This window comes from Emys orbicularis, chromosome 3 (assembly GCF_028017835.1).
Source record: "Emys orbicularis isolate rEmyOrb1 chromosome 3, rEmyOrb1.hap1, whole genome shotgun sequence".
Lineage (NCBI taxonomy): Eukaryota > Metazoa > Chordata > Testudines > Emydidae > Emys > Emys orbicularis.
This window is the reverse complement of record NC_088685.1, coordinates 28794324-28815195: the sequence shown is the minus strand read 5'-3', so window position 1 is coordinate 28815195 and position 20872 is coordinate 28794324. Positions and strand designations below refer to the sequence as shown.

General features: G+C 41.7%; 1 protein-coding gene across 2 annotated transcripts in view; it reads right to left on the bottom strand.

The window, feature by feature from the left end:
* The window catches only part of NBAS (NBAS subunit of NRZ tethering complex), a 409271-nt gene that overhangs the window by 171874 nt on the left and 216525 nt on the right, over window positions 1–20872 (bottom strand). The window lies entirely within an intron of this gene.

The following is a 20872-nucleotide window of genomic DNA, read 5'->3' as shown; positions in this document are numbered from 1 at the left end:
TCGTCAATGGGTGATTTTACCAGAATTTTGTCACTTTACATGCTGCATTTGATCTTTGTAATCACAAAAAGGAAATTATCTTTATATATCACCCCCATCTTAAAAAAAATATCAAAACCCCTTTTAACTCTTAAAAAATACTCTTTACATTAAATGAAGTCCCTGTATTTTTTTTTTTAAAAAGGTTTATCCAACTGCAGATAGCTCCACCATACCACATTGTGCATTTTGTTATAACCACCTGAATTTCCATTCATCACTAGCTTTTCAAAAGTTCTTTATTTTGTGGCAAAACATCAGACAGAGTTCTTGCAGAAGCTAAAAGTAGGTTTCAAGATATGGCAGTTGTACAGTCTATAAAAACACAGTAATCTGCCTGAATTATTTTTTCCTGTTTCTCATAACTGCAGACGGAGGTACTGAGAAATGCACAAAGATTGTAGATTAGAAACGAGGTGAACAATTGATAGTCAAGTCAAATCCAAACCTTTAAGTATAGTGATGCATTCAAACAGTTGAAGCTATTTTCTATTTCAATTTTCTACCTTCAGATAGTCCATTCTGAACTTTTGTCATATTTAATTCCAACTTCTGAAGTACAATTTTAGAAACTATAATGATCTCTAAATCTATCATCCCTAACAGGCCCATCACCAGGTGCTGTACAAAGATTCCATGAACAAATCATTGCATATTCTACCCTAACATGGCACCTAGACTCTCCACTTCTACATACTCCCCTCCCCACCTTCACCACCAACTTGATTTCAACCACTCTTGCTTTACGAGAAATTAACTGGCCCTTCTCTAATCCCATTACTAGGGGAAGTCCTGTGCAAAGAGAAGGGTCTTGTGCTGTGATTTAAAACTAACAAGATTAACTCATCCTAATCTTCAAATGAGCAGGTGATTGTGCAGTTCAGTGACCACATCAGGAATGACCTACCAGTAACCTGAGTCCTGCCCTAGAAAGTATCAAGGCTGTTGCAGAGAAGCTAAATGAAATCTTTGCATTGGTCTTCACTGAAGAGGATGTGGGGGAGATCCCCACACCCAAGCCATTATTTTTAGGGGACAAATCTGAGGAAATGTTCAAGGTGCAGGGTCAATAGAGGAGGTTTTGTAATAAACTGAACAGAAATAAGTCACCAGGACCAGATGGTATCACCCAAGAGTTCTTAAGGAATTCATATATGAAATTTTAGAAATACTAACTGTGGTATGTAACCTATCACTTAAATCAGCCTCTGTACCAGATGCCTCGAGGATAGCTAATGTAACACCAATATTTTAAAAAGGCTCTAGAGACAATCCAGGAAATTTCAGGCGAGTATGCCTAACACCAGTACCCTACAAATTAGTTGAAACTATAGTAAAGAACAGAATTATCAGACAGACAGAGATAAACGCAATATATTTGGGAAGAGTCAGCACAGTGTTTGTAAAGGGTAATCATGCCTCACTGAGCTATTAGAATTCTTTGAGGGTATATACAAACATGTGGAAAAGGGTGATCCAGTTGATATAGCTGTACTTTCAGAAAGCCTGTGACAAGCCCCTCACTAAAGGCCCTTAAGCAAAGTAAGCAGTCATTGGATAAGAAGGAAGGTCCTCTCATGGATCAGTAACTGGTTAAAAGATAGGAATAAATGGTCAGTTTTCACAATGGAGAGAGGTAATAGGTCGAGTCCCCACAAGGATCTGTGCTAGGACCTATGCCGTTCAACATATTCATAAATGACCTGGAAGAGGAGGTGGGGAATAGCGAAGTGGCAAAATCTGCAGACTATACAAAATTACTCAAGATAGTTAAGTCCAAAGCTGACCATGAAGAGTTACAAAGGGATCTCACTAAACTGGGGGATGGGGCAACAAAATGGAAGATGAAATTCAGTGTTGATAAATGCAAAGTAATGCATATTGGAAAATATAATCATAACTATACATACAAAATGATGTGGTCTAAATTAGCTCTCATCACTCAAGAAAGATCTTGGAGTCATTGTAGATAGTTCTCTGGAAACATCTGTTCAATGTGCAGCGGCAGCCAAAAAAAGCTAACAGAATGTTAGGAACCATTAAGGAAGGGATAAATAATAAGACAGAAAATATAATGCCACTATATCAATCCCTGGTACGCCCACACCTGACTACTGTGAGCAGTTCTGGTTGCCCCATCTCAAAAAAAGATATATTAGAATTGGTAAAGATTCAGAGAAGGGCAGCAAAAATAATTTAACAATTTCCATATGAGACATTAAAAAGACTGGGACTGTTCAGCTTAGAAAAGTGATGACTAAAGGGGACATAATAGAGATCTTAAAAGTCATGAATAGTATGGAGAAAATGGATAGGGAAGTGTTATTTACCCTTTCACATTAGACAACTAGGAGTCACCCAAAGAAATTAATAGGCAGCAGGTTTGAAACAAAAGGAACATAACAGAGTCAACCTGTGGAACATGTTAGGGGACGTTGTGAAAGCCAAAAGTATAACTGGGTTCAAAAAGGAAGTAGATAAGTTCATGGAGGACACGTCCATTAATGGCTTTAGCCAAGTTGGTCAGGTAAGCAGCTCCATACTCCGTATGTCCCTAAACTTCCAACAGCCAGAAGCTGGGATTGGACATAAGGGGCTAGATCACTCGAAACAACTCTGCCTGTTCATTCCCTCAGAAGCATTTGTTACTGGTCACTGTCAGAGACAGGATACTGAACTAGATGAACCATTGGTCTGACCCAGTATGCCCATTCTTATTTTCTTTCAGATTGCAGTAGTTGTGGTAGGTCATAAGGCATTAGGTTGACTGTGACTGTAGCACAGATCTAACCCATTCTTTTAAAGACCAAAACCAACACCATGAACCTAAATAACTACTCAAGTGCTCAGTGGAAACCTTATGCAAGTTCAGAACTCAAATTCGTCCATTAGCTTTCCAATATTAGCAAATGTGACACATCTCTAGCTAAAATCCAAAAGCCAGGACCCAAAACATATGCCATCTGATGCAAACTGTACACTGTATATAACTTCATTCACATGAAAACAAGTAAATTTTAGCTCAGAAGACCTGCTCCCTTCCAAGCCAGAATGGGTGACCCCCAACAATAGTTTTTCAATGAAGCATATCAAAATGACTGGATAGATTCATAGATTCCAAGGCCACTGTGATCATTTCATCTGACCTCTTGTGTACAAAAGGGCATAGAACTTCCTCAAAATAATCTCCAGAGCATAAACGTTAGAAAAAACATCCAATCTTGTTTTAAAAAATTGTCAGTGGTGGGGGATCCAATATGATCTTTGGTAATTTGTTCCAAAGGTGGTTTATCCTCACTGTCAAAAATTTACACCTTATTTCCAGTTTGAATTTATCTCTCTTCAAGATGATACCTTACTCATAAAACGACCAAACACTCACATTCTCACCAGAGGAAATGAACTGTGTGATGAACCCTAGAATGGTTGAGAGATTATATAATCATTTCAAAACTCTTAAGTCTAAAAAAGAGTTGATTTAATCTATTTGGGAATGAAGAAATGTTGTGTATTCCTAATACGAAATTCTTATTCAAATTCTCTAAGAATGGACCAGGCTGACAGTCCAGAGACTGCACACTGCACAAACACGTAGAGATCTCAGTATGGGCAATTAACTGGATCATCACGGACTGAAATAGACTGAGAGAGAGCAGTGCTATGATGTGATGCCTGGAGGATTTTGTGCAAGTAAAGAAAGGATAAAATAAATAGGATCCTAAGAGCCTCTTTTCCATTAAATAAACCAAAAATGCTGCCCCAGGTGTTGATGCCAGAGAGTTAGGCTGTTTACTTTTGATGTGAGAACAAACCTTTGAAAGTTAAAACACAGAGTTACAGAGAAAGCTATTAGCTGCTATTTGTATTGTGTTAGAGCCCAAAGGGATCGATCAAGATTGTGCTAGGCACTGTACAAACACAATACAGAAAAACATGGTCCAGGTCATAAAGAATTTACAAACTAATTTAAATCTTTCAAAAGTAGCAACCTCAGATATTGGGCCTATTGCAATACCCGGGGCAGAGGGTGGGAAGGGGAATGCATTTAATAAAACGTAAAGACCATATTCTGCTTTCAAGTCTGAGCAGCTATCACAGAATGAAATCTAAGTACTGGACAGAGAAACTGACAGTAACAAACTATCCAAAGTATTTCGAGGATGCCCATCATTGGTCTCTATACACCATTCTAATAATGTGTCCTGTATTTGTGACTGAAAATACTTTACACTGTTAAGCTCCCAGTGGAGTTAAAAGATTAAATCTAGCTAGCAAAGGAAGGTGTACTCCTTTTAGGAGCCAGTCTAAGGAGTTAAATTTAATATCAGACGGGCTGTCGGTGCCAGCAGAAAACCCCAGGTGTTGAAGTTTAAATCAACACAGCTTCCAACATGGAGGCCAGTGTGGCTGAAAACAGTATTTAAGATATTGCTGCTGGCCAAAAAAACAGAAAACAAAAAACCAGTTGCTACCACTGTTACATTAAATGACTTGTGCCTGTAGAGTTGAATGACTTGTCCAAGTGCTGGATTTTAAAAGCTTTTTTGCTCGTTTCTTTGTTTGAAACCAGTCCTTCAAGCAAAAATGGGGGAATAATTTACTCCCCATGCAAAGGTTTTATTTTTATTTAATTTATTTATTTTCCGTTTGGTTCCCCCTGAGGTCAGATATTAAAGAATCACCTTCAGGCAGGAAACAATCTCATCACTTTGTTTCTATTGAAACTGCAAGGTATTTCAGTGGAATTAACACAAGATACATGAAAGCATAAAGAATCAAATGCAAAGCGGACCTTGCAGATAGCCATCAAAAATGGCATTGAAAGAACCAGCAGGTAACAATATATAAAAGTTTTGACTGAAGCTGCTACTTTCAAAAAAATGGTAAACTGGGAAGGAAGGCCAGAAAATCTATAATAATAATTGCACACTTTCACTCAGCATTGAAGGTCATTCAACATCCCAGCATCATTTTTGCTGTGGAGCAGGAAATGTTGAGGTTTTAATAGCATCAATTTTCATGCTAACGGATCTGATACATTTTTTAAAACTTTGGAGATTATAATAAGATGTTGTGTGCCGTAGTATAAAAACCTTACACATAAATACGACTACATTATTCACAAGAGACAAAGCTACAATTCAAGCAGTTCATGTCAAAGTCATGTCAATTTAAAATGTCACCATGGAACCACTCTGTTTTACTTATTCCACCTCTGGAGAAAAGTTATTTTAAACAATTAAGACGATAAAATATTTTATTAGTACTATATCCGTATAAAATAATCTCCACCCCTGAACTCACATTGCCTTAGTTGTACAGGTAGGCAAAGGCCTTTGAATAACTCACACTGCCCTAGCTGTACTCCACATATAGGCCTTGGAGTACCTAGACAGAAAAGAAAATATTAAATAATTTTAAAGGTTATTAAATAGGGGGTTTTTTCTGTACAGCATGGTGTTGTTGTAAAGTGCAATGTCATACCTGACTAGCTAAATGCAAATGCTTTATACTGTACCATTTCAAAGCCTGAAAACCCAGAATTCCAATCGGATATAGGAGAGGAAAGAGTGGTCTTTTTCGCCTATATGAGAATTGTTCTTCTAAAATAAAGAGTCTCCAATATTACTTTGTCCTCTGATCCCAGCCAGGGGCATCGCTATCATACTGACTCAGAGAGAGGAGTGCGACCTTCTGAATGACCAACAGAACTTCCTGCAACACTTAAGTGAAACATGTCTGAAGCAGTATGGGAAAACTCATCTATCCCAACTCTGAGACAGGGGGAAAAAAAAAAAGAAGAAAAGGGCAAACAATCTTATTCAATGTGTAAATCCACTTTAATAGAGACTTCATGAGGAGATATGTGTATCTGCAACTCAGATGGATAACCTTCTGCTAAAACATTATCTTGCCTGAGCTGATCTGCGTTGTAGATACTCAGTCTAAATCATGTTGTCTGTAAGATCAATACAGCTCACAGCTCTAAATTAAGATATAGACAAGAAAGCAGTATAGTGTTTGTTCAGAGTAGCAAATGACAGTAGAATTGAATTCTATAATAAAAGGAACATCACTGATGCATTCATTCTACAGTCTATTTCTGTGTTGCAAAATTACTATAGACTATTATATTTCTCATTCATTTTAAGTAAATAAAATTAAGCATTTCGCCTTCCAAGACCTATCATCATACATAACCATACCACCAGTAAACTGAAATGTACAAGTCATCCAGAGGGCATTAAGTTTTCCCAGTATTAACATTTCTGATACATACTTCCAATTTCTCATACTTCTAAACATCCTAAATCATTCTGGTAATAGAAATCTAACCTGAATCAATTTCAGAAAACATTTCCAAAAGAATAGCAAAGAGGAAAGTTAACCTGGTTTTAAGAAGTCCTGTTTTGTGAGGTGATTTCCCCATTAGAAAAACTCAAGGAGGAAATCAGAAATAAAACATGGTCCCCTACTCTTAAGAACAAACAGAAGTGGAAGAGCTTGGTTAATTTGAGTTATTGTCTCAGAGACCCTCTAGAGCACAATGCCGAAGGTGGAAGCTTTCCAGGCATTATCTCAGGAACTTATCAGGAGAGTCCTAAGGGCATGGCTGTATTATCATTACATCATAGCTCCACAGATGTGTACATAGATCTGATTTTACATGGTTGTTTTATGCAAGAAATTAAAAAAAAAAAAAACTTTTAAAAATTCCCACTTAAATGAAAGTGTGAAACTTGAAAAGTTTTCAGGTTTTGCCACTGAAAAAAGGGGAAGAGCACAACACTAAAAATATTTTTTCTCTTTTTAATTGAAATTAAAAATTTTGTATAAAAAAATTCATTTAGGGAAAAAAACCCTGCTCTCTTCCACTGAAAATTATAGACCACTTTTTGGATGAGCTGTATGTGCATTTCACTTCACAGAATACACATGGATGGATTCCCTGCCCAGAGGAGCTTACAATCTACATAATTACCAGAAAAGCAGAAGAAGATAAAAAAGGGATGGGAGAAGGAAAAGGGTATATTCTGAAAGGTTTTCTGTATGAGAGAGATGTGAATGCAACTTCCCCTACCTTTGGCTGATGTACTACTTAGGAATAAATTAATTTCTTCTTCCTAGGTACTAAAATTAAAAGGACAAAGACATACAAGAGTGGCAGAAGGCTTACGTAGGTAGCAGGGTGAAAAGCTTAGAAATTTTGTTCTCAGCTACGTTCTTAAAGTTCTGGGTGAGGGATCTCCAAAGATTTTCCTGCCAGAACAGTGGAGAGCCACGGTTCACTTCTACTGTGAAATTTAAACTGGACTTGCTCAGAGCTATCAGCACAATCAGAGAATCACATGAAGTTCTCAGAGATGAAGCTGTTGCAAGTGTAAATTCTGAAACTTTTAAGCAAATTGGAAAAATCCTTGGAATTCTTTCAGTTGAGATTTGCTGGATGGAGAAAACAGTTCTAAAAGCACTCAAAAGTAGATAAAGACCAATGGAGTGTAGGGAAATTCATAAGACCACTAGAAAAGGCTGACAGTACTTTGTCTATATGATCTTGGAGATAGGCAAAATCCTCCATGGAAAGGGAAAACCCCATAGCAATTATCACATTTAGTGCAAAAGGCCATGGTTGTGGATTCACCATCAGCACTCCAGGTTCACCCACTCTCCCGGCTGAGGTGATGGCTACCAGGAATGAAACCTTCATGGATAGGAGAGAGAGATGGATCATGTAGCTAGTGAGCATCAGGAGAACAAGGTTCAGGTCCCATTGAGAAGTAGGGTTTTTTACTGGCAGAAAGTTTCTGGAGGCTTTTCCAGAATTTGTTAGTCCATGGGTGAGTGAAGATCAAATAAACCTGTGAAGGTGGCTGGTACATACTCACTGCTGCCAACTGGAACCGTAAAGAACTGTTTGAAAGACATGCTATTTTTAGGGAAAGAAGATGGTCCAAAATAAATGAAATAGCCACAGCTTTTGGGGACATACAACTTTGCCACGCCCAGATACAGAAATGCTTCCACTTGGCTAAATAACATCTTCTAATGGAATCCTTTCTACTATTGATAAGGCTGCTTAGTACAGCTTCAGAAGTTGACACCCATCCAAAAACCATGCTTTGAGATGGTGTGATTGGAGTTTGGGGCTTGATTTTACCTTTCCCCTGAGTCAGGAGATCGGAAAAGGACTGAATGTTGATCGAGACGACATGCATAGGAGTCTTGGGAACCAAAATTGCCTGGGCGAGTTTGGGGCAACAAGGATGAATTACGCCCTGTTCTGACAACTGTTCTGTACGACCCATAGGAGTGCTAATGGAGGCAAGACATAGTTTAGATAGTCTGACCATGGAAGTAGAGCATTGCACTGAGAATGGTGTCCTAGGGCTCATCTGGAGCAGTATATGCTGCATTTTTGTTCATCCGCAAAATCCCCCATAGAGACATGAAACTCATGCTCATGGTCGACACCAAACTATCTGCTGAGGGAATCTCCTAGCACATTCTGGAGAGTAATATGCCAACAGGATGATGTGCTTGCTAATGCACCAGTTCCACAGGGTGACCGCTTCTGTGCACAGGGGGATGGATCTCGCTCTTCCCTAGTTGTTATTGTAAAAGACAATTGTCATTTTCTGACATTATAAGGGTATAGTGACCTTCAATAAACAGAAAGGCCTTGCAAGCCTTTTGGACTGTCCACAATTCCAAAATCCTGGACCCTGGAAATGTCCAAGTGCCCTGTGCTACGCGGATGTGCATATGAGCTCCCCAACCTAATAGGGAGGCATCTGTAATGATTGACCTGTGCAGTGAGGAGGAAAGTATGGAAACACCCTCTTACACCTTACGGGGATTCTTCCATCATAGCAGAGACCTTGATGGTAACTATGGCATTCATGGACTGCTGGTTTGGTGAATACACTGCTTGAAGCCACACTTGCAGGCAACAAAGATGGAGTCTGGCAAATGGCATGACATAAGTGCATAGAATCACAGGACTTAAAGGGACCTCGAGAGGTCATCTAGTCCAGTTCCCTGCACTCATGGCAGGACTAAGTATTATCTAGACCATCCCTGACAGGTGTTTGTCTAACCTGCTCATAAAAATCTTCAGTGATGGAATTTCCACAACCTCCCTAGGCAATTTATTCCAGTGCTTAACCACCTGACAGGAAGTTTTTCCTCATGTCCAACCTAAACCTCCCTTGCTGCAATTTAAGCCCATTGTCCTATTCTCAGAGGTTAAGAACAATTTGTCTCCCTCCTCCTTGAAACAACCTTTTATGTACTTGAAAACTGTTATGTCCCCTCTCAGTCTTCTCTTTTCCAGACTAAACAAACCCAATTTTTTTCAATGTTCCCTCATAGGTCATGTTTTATAGACCTTTAATCATTTTTGTTGCTCTTCTCTGGACACTCTCCAATTTGTCCACATCCTTCCTGAAATGTGGCACCCAGACTTTGATACAATACTCCAGTTGAGGCCTAATCGGCGCAGAGTAGAGCAGAAGAATTACTTCTTGTGTCTTGCTTACAACACTCCTGCTAATACATCCTAGAATGTTGTTCACTTTTTTTGCAACAGTGTTACACTGTTGACTCATATTTAGCTTGTGATCCACTATGGCCCCCAGATCCCTTTCTGCAGTACTCCTTCCTAGGCAGTCGTTTCCCATTTTGTATGTGTTCCTTCCTAAGTGGAGAACTTTGCATTTGTCCTTACTGAATTTAATTCTATTTACTTCAGACCATTTCTCCAGTTTGTCCAGATCATTTTTAATTATGATCCTATACTCCAAAGCACTTGCAACCAATGTTCCCCCTAATTTTTTCCATCCATGTGCAGAATACATTTTGTTATGTGCACCGAGGTATGTGCGGATGTGTGCCACCAGTAGAAACAAAAAACCTAGCTATAATATATATATTTTAAAAAGTTACCATAGGGATAAATACTCCAGCCAGGACAGATTAGGCATTTTAGAACTCACTACTCAAAGAATTAAATGTAAGTGTAAGAGAAATAAAAATTATGAAATGCATAGACCAGTCAAAACACTAAAATAAGAATAAAATTACAGAGAATATATGTGCATTGAAAGAAGTACCACAGTAATACAAGTATGTGTTGGGAGATGAGTGTGAAAGAGACACAGACACTGTGTGTGTGTGTGTGTGTGTTGCTGGGAAAAGCCATGCATTGTCTCTTTAAGACACTAACAAAGCTCTCCTGCAATGTCCTGAGCTCTGTGTCTCCTCTCTGCGGAGATGGGGTACATGGGCAAGGAGGGAGGGGGAGGGGGCAAGAGGGGGGGGCTGCTGGGGAAATCTCAGAAACAGTGCACTGTCTCTTTAAGAAAGGCACGCAGCCACTCACCATTCAGACCTCAGACCGCAGCAGCTCCGAGTCCTCCTGAGTCAGGCTGTCCCCTCTGCCTACCTCTGCAGAGATGGCGTACAGGGGCGGGGGGAGGGAGACACCCTGACATCAGCACCCTCCTCCCACCCACCCCCTGCTCTGCACATCCAGCAGGAGGGTCCCAGGAGCAACTGCAGGATGGAGCAACATGGGAGGAGGGGCACCTGAACACATGCTGCTGGCTGTATACGCTTCTGATAATCAGCTGCACGGCACTTGAATCTCTCCTGCACGGCTGTCCAAGAGCACAGCTTACAGGGAACACAGTTTGCAACCCCTGCCAGCTTGGTATTGTCCACAAACATTCTAAGTGTACTCTCTATGCCATTATCTAATTCATTGATGAAGATATTGAACAGAACCGGAACCAGAACCGATCCCGCAGAACCCCACTCATTATGCCCTTCCAGCATCACTGTGAAGCACTGATAATTACTCTCTGGGAACAGTTTTCCAACCAGTTATGCACTCACCTTATAGTACCTCCATCTAGGTTGTTTATGAGAAGGTCATGTGAGACAGTATCAAAAGCTTTACTAAAATCAAGATATACCACGTCTACCGCTTTCCCCTTATCCACAAAGCTTTTTTGACAGGGTAACACGCCATCAGGTTGGTTTGACACAATTTATTCTTGACAAATTCATGCTGTTACTTATCACTTTATTATCTTCTAGATGTTTGAAAACTGATTGCTTAATTATTTGTTCCATTGTCTTTATGGGTACAGAAGTTAAACTGACTGGCCTGTAGTTCCCCAGGTTGTCCTTAATTCCCTTTTTATAGATTGGCACTATATTTGCCCTTTTCCAGTCTTCTGGAATCTCTCTCGTCTTCCATGACTTTTCAAAGATAATTGCTAATAGCTCAGATATCTCCTCAGTCAGCTCCTTGAGTATTCTAGGGTGCATTTCATCAGGCCCTGGTGACTTAAAGATATCTAACTTGTCAAAGTAATTTTTAACTTGTTCTTTCCCTATTTTAGCCTCTGATCCTACCTCATTTCCAGTGGCATTCACTGTGTTAGATGTCCAATCACCACCAACCTTCTTGGTGAAAACTGAAACAAAGAAGTCATTAAGCACCTCTGCCATTTCCACATTTCCTGTTATTGTTTATTCACCTTCATTGAGTAACGGGCCTACCCTGTCCTTGGTCTTCCTCTTGCTTCCAATATATTTGTAGAATGTTTTCTTGTTACCCTTTATATCTCTAGCTAGTTTGAGATTGTTTTGTGCCTTGGCCTTTCTAATTTTGTCCCTACGTACTTGTGTTATTTGTTTACATTCATCCTTTGTAGTTTGACCGAGTTTCCACTTTTTGTAGGACTCTTTTTTGATTTTTAGATCATTGGAAATCTCCTGGTTAAGCCTGTGGGGTATAGCATGAAGCTATATGACCCAGGACAGAAAGTTAAGATTCTCATAGGTGCTCAAGGGTTGCTTATGACTTGGTCTATGAGGTTGTTCATCACCTGGAACCTGTCAATCAGCAGATAATCTCTTGCCGCAAATTAATTTAGGGATGCTTCAATGAAATCTAAAGTCTGCACTGGAGCGAGGATGGATTTTTCCAAGTTTATGTTAACCTCTAAGGAAGAGAGGAGTTGAAGCATTGCCAAAGTTGACCTTTAAGCTTCTTGACATGTCTTGGCAATGAGAAGCCAGCCAGGATAGGGAAGGATGGTGAAGAATGCCTCACATGGGCTGCTACTACAGAGAAAATCTTGGTAAAGATCCTGGGGGTGGTAGCAAGTTTGAATAGGAGTGGTCAGAGCCTACCATGAATCTGAGAAAAAGTCTGTGAGCAGGTTGAATGTCTACATGAAAGTATGCTTTGTTCATGTCAAAAGCTATGAACACATCCTTTTAAAGGGATTAAAGATGCCAGTGTGACCATGTGACACTTGAGTTTGCAAATAAAACAGTTTAGATGGCAGAGATCAAGAATGGGTCTGCAGCTACGCTTCTTCTTCGGTACTGGGAAGTATATTGAGTAAAAACCTTTCCCTTGGTTTTGAACAGATAACCACTTTATTGCTCCTCACTGTGAGAGTTATTCAAAGTGTTAAGAGCAGGATGGGTAAAGAGAAATTCCACCCCTTTGGTTGGAACAAAATAATGGTTTTCTGCCCTTGGGTATACCAGACTGCTCTAGCTGACTCCAGGATGATTCTGTTAATAGAAAGCGGTATTCAGCAGGAACTGGAGGATTGAAGGGTGTCCAGGAGCTTCTGTTGAAGATACTGAACTTCCTGAAGAGAAATCTGTAGCTCCCCTGCAATTCCATGTAACAGTTCCTGGAACTGCTTATGGTCATCAGGAGCCACTGCTTCATCTGGACAAGACAACAACAAATTTGTCAGTATTGGCAGAACCACTGGATCCAGTGCATACTCCTCCTATTGAACAGATCAGGAGGAAGCTCTGGTTATCCTTTTGGGAGGGCGGGGGGCGAGAGGGGTGGACTGACTCCCTAGCAGATCAAACTGACATTGCAGGATGGTACTGGTCTCACGGACCCAGTATGATCATTAAGATGGGCCAAATAGAGGTGTGGAGGTCCCCATGGCATAGAGTACCAACAACTCTGAGATACAGGTTTAGGTGAGGTTGGTCCCAAACTGGTCCAGCTACCTTATCCGGGAAGGTATGCCTTGAAAGAGGAAACATTGGTTCATTGGGTGATTCAGAGTCTCCCAAGGAAGAAAAAGCCAATTCCAGATCCATGGGTGGCACTGAAAGTCCCACTGGAAGAAAGTCTTAACTGGAGGATGGAATGGAAGACAGGCTCCTCCAAAAAGTCACATCTCCCAGTGGAGTCAGGACCTCCCAGATGAGGGAGAAGGAGACCTTGCACCCAAGAGAGCAAAAATGTCCTAAGGAGAAGTGTAAGATTCAACTCTTCCCAGAGCGTGAAGGTTCCCGATAGATTCAGTACAGTTGGTAGCTGAGGTGTTCGATGATTGACTTTTATCGGTGCAGGAGGATCTTGGATATTATGCTTGGATGATACCGGAAGCACCGTTGTCCTCGAATAGTGATCCAGTACGGATAAGCCCTAGGTTTGTAGGCTTTCTTCTCATGCCCCTGAGACTTAGAATGTTTCCATTTCTCTCTTGGGTCAAGCTAGAAGACTTGCTTGATTTAGGAAGGGCTGTATCCAACTGCTTCAAAGTGGATTTGCAGGAGGATTTACTCTCATATTTATGAGAATGCCCCAGGTCCTCTCGACAAGACCCTGATGAGGGATTTGTGGGGGTAGAATCCCTCGCTCTTGATTTACACCTCAAGGCAGGAGGCACACACCTTGCTGATATACATCAGGAAGTCTCCCCACCTGGGTCCAACTGCGACCTCACACCTTTTCCATTAGGTGCTTCTTAAGACCAAGTTCTCACCCTTCATGAGTACAACTGGGGAACGAGTGTACGGCACCTTGTCGTAATGTGGGCTTCCCCGAGGCAATACAGGCAATATTGATGGTCATTGCTGATCAAGAAGGAGTGAAGACAGGAAACACAAATTTTGAAGGCTGAAGTCCTAGGTATAGTCCAGTACCCGTAACAGGATATGGTGGAGGGTGAGAGATCCCCAGAACAGAGAAGCTAACTATCTAACTATACTCCAAATAAAACTATCGGCTAAAACTAAAATTTCTAAAAACTATTTACAAATATGTTTTACAGACAAACAGATAAAGATGACAAAGCTCTGGACCCTAGAGGTTCTGATCAAGGCAATGCAATGGTAAGAAGGAACAGGAGAGGCAGTTGGTCTGCCCCAAAATTTATCTCCTTGGTTGGAGGCACAAGGAGAGCAAGGGCGCATGCATGTATCAATGGACACTGCTTTCAAAATTCTCTGGGTCCAGCACATGGATTGAATGAGTCACCCACAGTGGAACACATAGGGAGCAGCACCCAAAGAAGAAGGCTGAATTTCCTTTGGACTGTGTGGAGTTTAAGCCCTGAAGAAGGCGAAAACAAAAGCAGGGTACTACAGGGCTCCCCGAGCCATAAGGGGGTGTGCTAGAGGCAGTTATCCCTATTACACCCACTTATTACCTTATATTTGGGGGAGGAGGAAACAGAAGAGTCCAGTTTGCCCTGGGACTAGTGGAACTGAGAAACATTATGAAGGTCTTTGTCCTTTCAGCACAGTTTATTTTTTTGGATTAGCCAAACAAGGGGACTTTGCTGCAGAGCAATCACTTAAACCAAAGCCTTAGCCTAAGGGAATGACATAAAGAAACAATTATTAATTACTTCTCTTGTGGTAGTGACAAGAGGCTTCAGGAAGGGTTGAGGCTCCATTATGGTATGTGCTGTTTAAACACAAAGGAATACAAGAAAGCTTTAAGCTGTGATCTATCTGGACCATATAGAACCTTAGCTGTAGCAACATGCTCATCACAAGCTGAATTCAAGGCCACAAGTGGCTGAGTTATAACAACTTCAGGAATCACTTTGAACAATGGTCAAAAGCCATGACATTATTGACTGCAAGATCAGGAGAATGTGGGTTTCACATGGCCTTAGCAGAAGAGCAATACTTTTTGAGCTTTCAGAACAAGTTTGCTTGTTTCCCCTTGTTCCAATACCTAGCAATTTAAAACTCCTTTATTAATTGAGAAAGCCTAGCTACTCAGGGAAATTAAAGTGTGAAGAGTTTGGGAAGTTATGAATGAGAACTTAAAACTCATGCAATACACTATTTGCAAGGCAGATGAAAATGGAATTTTGGTGACATTCTTAGTAGCAGCTGGGTTGACGCACACTAATTCTGCACACAGATTATTGGTCCCTCATGTCATTGCCAGTGATGTGCACAGAGTAAAAAAACTAAACAACAGAACAGGCAAAAATCTATGCAGTTAGAGAATAACCTTGTTCACTCAAATGAAGAATACCCGCAATTTCTAATATGAGCTTGCAATTACAGATTTTCCTTTAAAGGAGAAATCAACAAATATTTGAAGATGTTGCATCTAAGGGAACGTCGAACCGTGGCCACTGGGAACTGCGGGGGGCCATGCCTGCGGACGGTCAACGTAAACAATATGTCTCGCGGCCCACCAACGGATTACCCTGATGGGCCACATGCTGAAGGTTGTCGACCCCTGATCTAAGGGTATGTGTAAACTGCAATTAAACGCTCGCAGCTTGTCCATATCAGCTGACTTCGGCTCGGTCTAAGTGGCTATTTAACTGCAATGAGCCATTTGGACTCTGGCTAGAGCCTTAGCTCTGGGGCTCTACCCATTTGTGGGATCCCAGACCCTGTACTCCTGCCCAAGCCCAAACATTAAACAGCCCCTTAGCCTGAGCCCTTAGCCTGGGTCAGCTGACACGGGCCAGCCATATGTTTTTAATTGCAGTGTAGACATATTCTAAAAGGTCACTTACTGATACTATCATCATTCCCCTTAATTAAAGGGTATGCATTCAAAGAGGACTACACTTCAGACCTTCATTTTAAAAGTGATCTTTTCTAATACTATGTGACATTCTGCACCACAAATCAACACTCTGACATCCCCATATTTACCATGGTAATATAATTATATGTTTTATGCAAAGTATGCCTTGTGAGGTATCATTCTAAAAGTCTTGATCTGTTGAATATTAATATCCTGCTGGATTGCATGTGCTGTCATTGTATCTGAAGTTATGAATATTGACTATGTACCAGTATTTCAAATGTGTTTGCTACTGGGGTGACACCCACAAGGTACTTTACATCCAGTTTAGCCAGCACATTGTGGATGAACCATTCAAGTTAATGGCCCATCAATGAACACAATGGGCCATGGAAGAAGCTTATCCCCACCTGATGGATTTTCCTGTGGACACTTCAGCCAGTATATGGATAATGGCAGTTATGACTCATTGAAGCATGCAAGGGCAGGTGACTACATCATGTGACACGGGACTCCATCTCGTGCCTTTTCCACAAACTGTGCTGGGGAGTTTGCTTGGAACAATGAAGTTCCCGCCACATGGAAGAAACTATAAAAAGGGGAAGTGACCTCATCACTTGGCCTCCCTCCCCACCTCCCCCACGACTCAACACCTGGAAACACCTTAGGAACAAAGACTGAACTGGGGATGTGGTCCCAGGCTGAAAGGATTTCTAGCCTGTACATGGCAGATTGGTGAACTGTTTGTACCATCAGGGTGAGACACTGCTTGATTCAAATCCTGTCTAATGTCAAGAAATAAAACAAAATCGCAATCTAAGTTCTAAGGTAACCAACTTTGATCTCTATGCTATTACTTACAATCACTTAAAATCTATCTTTCTGTAGTTAATAAATCAGTTTTATATTTTTCACCTAAAACAGTGTGTTGTTTGAAGTGTAAAGGGAAATCTGCTCAGGAACAGGGGCTGGTGCATTGTCCTCTCCACACTGAGGGACGGGTGGACTGGGTAATAAACTTACATTGATCACGCTTTTGACCAGGGCAAGACGGTACAGCTCTGGGGTGCTAGGCTGGGGAGCTGAGAGGAAGTGGCTGAAACCTCTCTATTGTTGGTTCATGAGTGGCTAGAGAAAGCATTCAGGTAACTGCAGCTGGGTGTGTCCCTGTGTGTGTATGGCTGCGTAAGTGCAAGATCTGGAGAGGACTGCAGTTTGTCACAGCCTCACAGAGTGAGAGGGGGCCCAGACTGGTATGCCAGAGAGGTATCCCAGTTCCAGATTGCAGCCCGGGGAAGTACATCACATACTCACACTACAATTTATTACATTTTTTTCTTGGCTATGTATAACAAGATTCTAATAGGAATAATTACAGTTTTCAAGACTTTGCCTGAGAAGTAAGAAAAAGGTCTGTTTGAGAAGAAAATCTAATCAGAGTAAATAATTTTGGGGTGAGCTGCTGGAACATCCAAACTGCAATTCTTCAGTCAAGTTTAGTAATTCTTAAATTCCTCAAGTAAAAAAATTTCATGACAAGATAAAATAAACGCTACAAATGTGTATTATTGATATGGAACTCAAAGTAGGTCCTATCTATCTTTTCTGTTTGCCTGTGAACACCCTGAGAGTTCAGAATATGGCATCCTGGAGGACCCCCACACTCTGGAAGATAGTATGCTTTCCTTGTAGATCAGTAAAACAGTTATCCTCTTATCTGTTCTATCAATAGGAAGAAGACCTACAAAATTTATCTTTTGATGAAAATAAGAAATGTAGGCTTGGAGAACAGAAATGTCCTCCAGAAGTGATCTTAGTAAATAATTCCTTCCTGAGCTGGTCCACAAAGCCACCACAGGGTTGTCTTTATGGTGTGTTAGTGCACACCAGATGGGCTGTATATTTTAGGGCACACCAGAATGCACTGATGTAGTCCCAGGATTTAATACTGTTTAAATAAGACCTACCTTCTCCTCAATTAAATTCCTCTTGAAGACCCATTTTTTCCCCCAGGATGTCTATAAGAAAATGGCTGACTACATCACCTACTCATTTAATCTATCTTAAAAAAAAAAAAAAAATACACGTCAGTCCCTCATTCTGTGCACTAGCCTTCACTGAGTAAAGCCCTGACCGTACAAAGATTTATGCAGATGCTTAACTTCATGCACTGCGAGTAGTCCCATTCGCTACTATGGGATTACTCACAGTGTGTAAAGTTAAGTATGTGTGTAAGTTTTTCAATTTCTCCAGAAGGACAGCCGGGAGCTGTAGAGTGGATGACAAACTTGGATACCTAACTTTAACATTGTTTTTCAAGTTGCCATATGAACAAAGTGTTTATACGGTTAAGCCCTAAGCCTGCAACCTTTAAAAATGTAATCCATGTCTTTGCTCTCTTATCCTTCCTTAACGTCTGTTATTCCTTTCACTGAATCACATCTTACATTAGTTTAACAACTCCTCAAACCAGGGAACAATCCCAGCCAGGGCTTTGTCAAGCCTGACCTTAAAAACCTGTAAGGAAGGAGATTCCACCACCTCCCTAGGTAACCCATTTCAGTGCTTCACCACCCTCCTAGTGAAAAAGTCTTTCCTAATATCCAACCTAAACCTCCCCCACTGCAACTTGAGACCATTACTCCTTGTTCTGTCATCTGGTACCACTGAGAACAGTCTAGATCCATCTTCTTTGGAACCCCCTTTCAGGTAGTTGAAAGCAGCTATCAAATCCCCCCTCATTCTTCTCTTCTGCAGACTAAACAATCCCAGTTCCCTCAGCCTCTCCTCATAAGTCATGTGCTCCAGACCCCTAATAATTTTTGTTGCCCTCTGCTGGACTCTTTCCAATTTTTCCACATCCTTCTTGTAGTGTGGGGCCCAAAACTGGACACAGTACTCCAGATGAGGCCTCACCAATGTCGAATAAATGGGAACGATCACGTTCCTCGATCTGCTGGCAATGCCTCTACTTATACAGCCCAAAATGCCGTTAGCCTTCTTGGCAACAAGAGCACACCGTTGACTCATATCCAGCTTCTCGTCCACTGTAACCCCTAGGTCCTTTCCTGCAGAACTGCTTCCTAGCCATTCGGTCCCTAGTCTGTAACAGTGAATGGGATTCTTCTGTCCTAAGTGCAGGACTCTGCACTTGTCCTTGTTGAACCTCATCAGGTTTCTTTTGGCCCAATCGTCTAATTTGTCTCGGTCCCTCTGTATCCTATCCCTACCCTCCAGCGTATCTACCACTCCTCCCAGTTTAGTGTCATCTGCAAACTTGCTGAGAGTGCAGTCCACGCCATTCTCCAGATCATTAATGAAAATATTGAACAAAACTGGCCCCAGGACCGACACTTGGGGCACTCCGCTTGAAACTGGCTGCCAACTAGACATGGAGCCATTGATCACTACCCATTGAGCCCGACGATCTAGCCAGCTTTCTATCCACCTTATAGTCCATTCATCCAGCCCATACTTCTTTAACTTGCTGGCAAGAATACTGTGGGAGACCGTATCAAAAGCTTTGCTAAAGTCAAGGAATAACATATCCACTGCTTTCCCCTCATCCACAGACCCAGTTATCTCCTCATAGAAGTCAATTAGGTTAGTCAGGCATGACTTGCCCTTGGTGAATCCATGCTGACTGTTCCTGATCATTTTCGTCTCCTCTAAGTGCTTCAGAATTGATTCCTTGAGGACCTGCTCCATTTTTCCAGGAATTGAGGTGAGGCTGACTGGCCTGTAGTTCCCCGGATCCTCCTTCTTCCCTTTTTTAAAGATGGGCACTACTTTAGCCTTTTTCCAGTCATCCGGGACCTCCCCCGATCGCCATGAGTTTTCAAAGATAATGGCCAATGGCTCTGCAATCACATCCGCCAACTCCTTTAGCACTCTCGGATGCAGCGCATCTGGCCCCATGGACTTGTGCTCGTCCAGTTTTTCTAAATAGTCCCGAACCACTTCTTTCTCCACAGAGGGCTGGTCACCTTCTCCCCATACTGTGCTGCCCAGCGCAGCAGTCTGGGAGCTGACCTTGTTCGTGAAGACAGAGGCAAAAAAATCATTGAGTACCTCTGCCCCATGGCGGTGGCGGGTGGGGAGCTGGTGGGGGACCCCCATGCCCGCAGAGGCAGGCAGGGAGCTGGCAGGGGTCCCCCTGTCGGCAGTGTCTGGGAGCTGCGGGGTACCTCCGCTGTGGCTGAAAGCGTGGAGAGCCGCTGCCTCAGGCAGCAGGGGTACATTACCGCTCCCTGCCAGTGCAGGAGGCGGCAGGATCCTGCAGCTCCCAGCTGCCGGAGCTGAAGTCATGGAGGTCTTTGGAAGTCACGGATTCTGTGACTTCTGCGACCTCTGTGACAAAACCGTAGCCTTAACTATGAACAGGCAGAGTTTAATTTGCCCTCTCTAGAGCTGCCTCACTGCTTCTCCCTATGCTGGCTGGACAGCTCTACCATGAGTGAATGGAGGCAGAGGAGTCCCAGAAAGGAGGTACTGCTAGCTGCAGAACCAAGTGATTGAACCCACCACTCTGCCAGATACCTGATCTTGGGGAAGAGAAGTAAGAAATATTGTAAGTCTCTATTCCAATAAAACAAATACAAATTAAAAATGATAAGATAAAATGATCAGGAGAAACTGAACCATCAACTTGTTCAGCTGCTGGAGGCAGAACATCTAGTGGCCCGAGATGAAGGATTGGATTTAGTCCCTGAGCCTCCAAGAAACAACACTGGACCACCTCCAAAATTCTATTAGTGATGAATAGGGAGAGAATCTGTACAACAGAAAGAAATTGATCAAATCAGTGAGTAATTATCATTTGGTAATCAATTTGCTATGCAGTATTTTTGACCTAAGGTACAGTGCAACAATACACTGTCTCAAAACACGTAAAAGAAACCTTTTGGAACAACACAGTTCTTGTTTAGACAGACAGTTTAGTCTTCCCCAGAAGTGTAATATCCATGCTGGCAGATGATCTATTCAGTA